Genomic DNA, 6,239 nt, shown 5'->3' on the forward strand with positions numbered 1-6,239 from the left:
GTGAGGAAGGAGGCTGACAGTGCGTCTGGAAAGGGGGTGATGTGGAGGTTCTCCACAGCCCAAACCCTGATGGCTGAGCTCCCCACCAAGCAGATGGGTGCCAAGTCTCCCCAGGGAGCCTATGGACTCCGAAGGAATGCTCTAACCATTAGACCATCTTGCTCGTGATGTGCCCCTTACTGCAATGGCTGCAGGTAGGTTTGGACCCAAAAATTCTTTACTCTCCCAGTCCTGCATGTGGTCCCCTGCCCCAGGAAACACCAAGGTCACCCCAGGCCTCTCGAGGACTGTGTGAGGGACACTGGTCCCTGGCATAGGTCTGTGACCCACAAGAATAGGGAACCTACCACTGTCCTTTATCCCTTGACCAGAGACGTCTCCCAGCGAGTGTCCAGCCCTGGCTGCTGCATGAATGGGTGCCTTTTCTCTGTCCCCCAGCTGGAGCTGAAGCAGAGGAAGGTGGGTGGCAGCAACAGGCAGGGACATCGGGGTCCACCAGCATCCCCGGCTTGTTGCTTCCATGAGGCAGATGGAGGAGGCAAGAGGATGCCTGGTTGTGACAGCGCAGGGGCACAGCCAGGGAGAGGGGTGACCTTGGAAGCAGCCTGGTGGGGACACCAGGGTGGATGGAAGAAAGGGGGAAAAGGTTTTTGGACATGGACAGAGAACACTTGGGGGAAATTTGTGCCACCCCTCACCTTCGCCCCATGGCAATTAGAGGTTTTTGGCTGGGGAAGGAGATGACAGAGGGGCAGAGGCAGCGTGGGGGCAGGACGCCAGCACAGGGGAGGTGGGAGCAGGCGGCTGGGGGTTGGAGGATGAAAGCGCAGGGTCCTGGGTTGGGGGGGGGGGTGTGTGACAGGAGGGGTGCAGAGGCAGCCAGCACAGCCAGGTGCAGTGGGAAGGGCTTGGGGGAAGGCAGGGAAAAGAGGCCAAGTGCAAAGAGAGCAAAGGCAGCGGAGGAAAAGAGAGCGTGGCCAGAGAGGCAGACATGAAAGGGGGAGTGAGGCAGGGGAGAGATGAAAGGGCCACGGCGCGGGTGCTCCTGCCTCCTCCCCAGGCTCCCGGGGCTCTGTAATCCCCGGGGAGCTGGCTCCTCTCATGTGGTGGCCCGCAGCTGTGTGCGGTCGGCTCAGCCCCACCGCTCCGCACTGGGACTTTCCAGGAGGGGGAGAAACCCAACACAAAACACATGACTTAACCAGCGCCTGCCAGGCCCCGGCACACGCGGGGTCCGGGGGCACCCCGGTACGCAGCACGCCCCGGGATGCTGTAACCCAGCGGGGACAAGGAAGACACGGTCCCCTCTGCTTTGAGGAGAGGTGTCTCAGAGCAGGGTGAAAGGGGTGTGAGCCCAGCTGGGTGATGGGCAGAGCTCCAAGGTGGTTACACACACACGCAAGAGCCGGGTTGAGCCTGGTAGAACCTGGATCAAACAGCACTACCGCCGGCCCCTTAGGGGCATCCCCTGAGGACACGAGGGTCAGGGGCACAGGTGCCATATGGGTTCGGTCCCTCTCCCCTGCTTCCCCTCTCGAGTGCCATAGCTCCGCCTCGTGCCTGTTGGGCTTGGCTCTGGGTACCAGGGATGCAGCACGACTTGGCAGGCGAAGCTGGCACCCATCCTGATGGGTCACTGGGTCACTTATTTTACTGCTCAAAAGCAAACCAAGAAGCCAGGCCACAGCAGATACTGCAACGGCACTTCCAAGGCATTTGTGACTTGGGATATCTCTGTTCTCCATGCCCAGCTCAGGCCACTGGGGGAGGGCTCTTTCCCACAGCAGGTGACTTTGCTGCTGGACAGTCTCCTGTTCGCCTCTGCTGACTGCAGGGATGCTGGGCTCTCTTCTCAGCTTTGGGGCAGGTGAGGCAGCAGAGCTGGTACCCACGGGGGGTCCTCCATATGTTTCCCTTCCTCCTCGTCTCAGTTTTGCCTGTGCCAGCTTTCTCTTGTGTGCCTATGTGAACCTGGTGGGCTCAGCTAGAAGCAACTCTGACTGAGCTCGGGCAGCACCAGAAGCTGCCTTTGCCCTCCTCATCTCAGCGCTTTTCCTCTCCCTGACCCCACTTCCAAGACAAAAGAGGACCAGCGCTTGGCAGCATGGCCAGGGAGCTTCTCTGAGCCCCTGGTGAGAGTGTCACTCTGTAAGGCCCCTTCCAAAGGCTCTCATGGAGCAGGGTTGTGTCAGCTCCACAGGTATCGCCCCTCTGGGGAGATTCCATCTAACTCCGTCTTTTTGTCTACATCTGGAAGTGGTCTGACTTCCTCCAGAATACTCCATCCTCCCTGCAGCCCCATCCAACCTCAGCAAGGAGCTGAAAGGGGATTCTCTGCAGGGCAAGGAGGTCCCAGCCCTAATGCACCATCCCTGCCCCTGCCACATCTGGTTCCTGCTCTGCACTGTTCAGGGAGGGTCACACCACCCTAAGCCACATGAACATGAAAGAAGGGACACAGCCATCCCAGTGTGCTCCCCATGCCTGCACAGCAGCCCTGAAATTGCTCCTGGGAACATCTCCCCATGCCGGCCAGGAGCACCTCCTCTGTGGCCACAGTGGACTCTCATTGCAGTGACCGAGCTGAAGAGGTGGTCAGGGTGCTGTGGTGGGGAAGTGCACTTGGGGAGCAGGGGGTGGCCATGCGCAGCCCTCCATCCCTCCCGCTACAAGCCAGCCCTCCTCAGAGGAATGCTCCAGCATGGCTGCAGCTGCAGGGAGGGGAGGTGCTTTGCCGAGCGCCGTGGCATGAAGGCATGATAGGGCACGCTCCGCCGGACCATGAATACCTGTCCCAGGCGGTTAGAGGCACCCAAGGCGTGTACGGGTGGCGCAGGAGCACACGCCTCGTCAAGCCTGGGCGGTGGTGCTCCATCGGGAGAGGAGGCTCTTTCCAGTTTGCCCTCCCACTCACGCTGGTGAACGGTGAGCCACCCCCCCCTCCCCGGCAGCGACCCGCTTCCCCATCACACCCCGCACGTAGCGCACGGGTCTTGCTGGGGGGGAATACCCCTTTTCTCCCTGGAAAAGGGGGTGTGGGTGGGTCTGGCCTGAGGCTGGGGGTGGGCTGGGTGGCCTTGGTGGGTCCCTCCAGCCTTAGCATCACTGCTTGAATGAATTACCAAGGGAGCTGCTGAGCGAGGATCAGAAATCAGGAGACGTGCAAGGCAGTGAAAGAATGAAGAGAAGCACAAGAAGTGGTGCCTGATGACTTGCTCTCATTTGCTGCTTGCGTGGACATGGAGAGCATGCCTGTCACATGCATGGGGACACGTCCATGCGCGCCTCATCTCTTCTGCTCACGCACAGCTCACTGTGCCCCTGCTGCTGCAGGATCCTATTGCTCAGGACAGGCAGCACCCCTCTGCCACTCTGTCGATCACACTGCCTGCACCAGACCAGAAACACATGTCATCCCAAGAGGCCCCCAGACTCTTTACTCGTTCAGCCCATCTACTGATGCTCATATCCCTGGGGGCATCCTAAAGGGCTGACTCCAAGTAGAGAATGGGGAAAAAAACCCAAAGCCAAAGTCTCCAGCTGTTTGCAGCAGCTGCCTAATAATACAGAGTAATAAGGATGCACCACACCATGACACTGCCAGTGCAAATCCTCTGCCATGACCAGCTGGGGTAAATACCTGCTAGAAGAAGGGGCTTTTGCTGAGTGACACCTCTGACCAAAGCCACGTCTGGACTGGAGTTGGTAGCCCTGGGCTGGCTAAAGGTGGACTCCTGGGAGCCAAGGGCTGGGAGTCCATGCTCTGTACATTTGGGCTAGTAAATGGTGCACATTTCCAGCAGTCAGAATGCTGAAGCACTTTTAGCCAGGACCGGAGAGTCTGAAGTGCTGGACGTGTTTAAGCCAGGCAGGTTGGTAACCTTTGACAACACTTGTGGAGGCAGTGATAGGAGAGGTGCAAAATCAGGAAAAGACTTCTGCCACGTTCCTCCAGCTGTAGGGCCCGGAGCAAGCCCAAGGTGGCTGTGAAGTAGAAGGTGGCAGCACTGTTGTTCCTCCCTTGCATCCCTCCGTCCTGCACACACTGCCTGCCCAGCCTCACAAGGAGGAGCAGTCTGTGCCGTCATGGTGCGTCATGCTCACTGCTCATGGGTGCTGAAGCCTGTGGTGGGATGGAGCGTCCTGGACTCGCTTTGATGTGGCTGCCTGCTAAAACTATTCCTGCATGGTCCCTGGGCAGCAGCCCTGGCTGCGGGGCAGATATCCCAGATACTGCAGGGGCTCCCCTTCAGGTGGTGTTGGTTGGGCTGAGAGAGGAGCCTGGCAGCAACGGAAAACCTGGGATGTGCTGGACAATAAGCAGTCTTTCCCTGGAAACACTTTGCAGCCGGCAACTCAGTCCTGCAACCTGCCTGCAAGATGGATGCTGTCAGCTCCGGTGCCAGCGCACAAGAGCTCCCTGTGGATAACACAGTAAGAAGCAGCCAGGCTGGGAATAGGACCCAGAAGTCCTGTTCTTGGTGCCACTTCCATGCCATGTGTCACCCAGAGTGAGAGGGAGCCTGGTCCTTGTGCTGTCTCTGTAGCCTGGTGCTGCTGTTGGAGGCAGCCAGAGGAGATGTCTTGAAGAGACTTCCCTGGAGCCATCTCAGGATGTGAATCCCCTGCGGCGGGTGAGCCCCGTGGCAAAGCATCGTGCTAAATCAAAGCTGAATGCGGGCACAGATGTGAGGCACTTTTGTCGCTTGACTTGGGGACCAGAAACTGGAGAGGGGATGAGAGAGGAGGTTTGGCCCTGCTCAGCCCATGCACTCTTCATGGGATGCTCAGGCCGCGAGCAGAGTTGCAGCCACAATCAGTCCGTGGTGGCTGTGATTCCCGGAGCCTCCTGACTCCCCATCCCTGCTGCAGGCTTCCCGTTGCCGTAGTCACAGCACTTTAGGATTTGGGGGTTCAGCTCTATCCCTGCCCTTCTGGGGTGATGCCCTTTCCCACCGGGCACTTTTCTCCCCTGTGCCACTGCAAAGCCTGGGGCTGGCCTGGCCCCACACGCACCGGGGACCACAGCATCCCTTGGCCAGGAAGCCAGGCTTGGTGGGAGCCTGGCTCTCCAGCTGCCGGCAGAGCTGCCCTCCCTCACCAGCTGCCCCCCCCTCACCAGCTGCCCCACGCTGGGGCTGCAAACAAACAAACAAACACCCCAGCACCAAGCCCCGGCAGCTCCGACCATAATTACGAGTGAGGCAGCTGGCGATCGGCACTTGAAACCTGGTGTGTAAACATGGCTTTCTCCTCTGCCACTCAGGCAAAAGCAACCTGCTTCAGGGGAGCAGTAATTTCAGAAGGGGGTCCACGGTGTTGCGGTGAGGGCTGTGGCCGGAGACTTTCATCTCGGCCTTTTGATGCAGGGCAGGAAAAATAGATGGTGGCTGGCAACGCCCCACCTTGCTGCACTGCCTGCTCCAGGCCATTTTCTACCTCGTGGTGGGTAGCTGAGTCTCCTTGCCCTTCCCAGCCCCTGGGCCAGCTGTTGGCTCCCTCTCCTTTGCCAGAATGGGTGAGGGCACAGGGAATCTCAAAGAGCCGGGCCAGGGCTGGTACCAGCCATCCAGGAGCTGAAAGAGCCCTCTCGTGCCCAGAAGGGCTGGCAGCCGGAGGCATGAAGGGATGGCTGGGCCACATCACCACCCCGGGCCACATCACCATCCATCTTGTTCCCTCACATTGCCACTTCCAGGGCTGTGGCTGCTCCAGAGCCAACGGACCAAGAGCGAGCGCTCAGATACCTTGGTGATGGGCACCCTTCGAGACCAATCAGAGAGGTGTGGCTGCCCACAAGAAGAAGTGACCAGAAAATCCCTGATGAAGTCACCTCTTGCAGACTGAGCCCAGACTATCACATGCGCGATGTCCCACTCCTTGCATGAGGATGCTATATCCTTGCAGTGTCTCCCGGTCCTGTCCCCTGCTCCTGTCTCTCAGTCCTACCCAGAGGTCCCTTGGGTACCACTGAAGTGGAGAAGAGGTGTGTGGGGAGCGGAGGGTAGAAGCTGGAGAGGCTGCATGGATGGAAGAGGATTAGGAGAGATGATGGAATGAAGGAGGATTGTCGCAGTTAGGAGAGATGGGTGCAGGAGACCCTTGCTCCCTGCCTCTCCTCCCAGCCCCTCCAGTGCTCCCCGATACACAGCCCCGAGCGTGGATGCTCCCGAGCTTTGGGCCCCTCTGCCCAAGCGCTGGCTCACCGTCACCGTGCACCTCCTTGGGTGTCCTCCATG

This window comes from Vanellus vanellus (genome assembly GCF_965231255.1).
Source record: "Vanellus vanellus genome assembly, chromosome: 5".
In the NCBI taxonomy this organism is placed as follows: Eukaryota; Metazoa; Chordata; class Aves; order Charadriiformes; family Charadriidae; genus Vanellus; species Vanellus vanellus.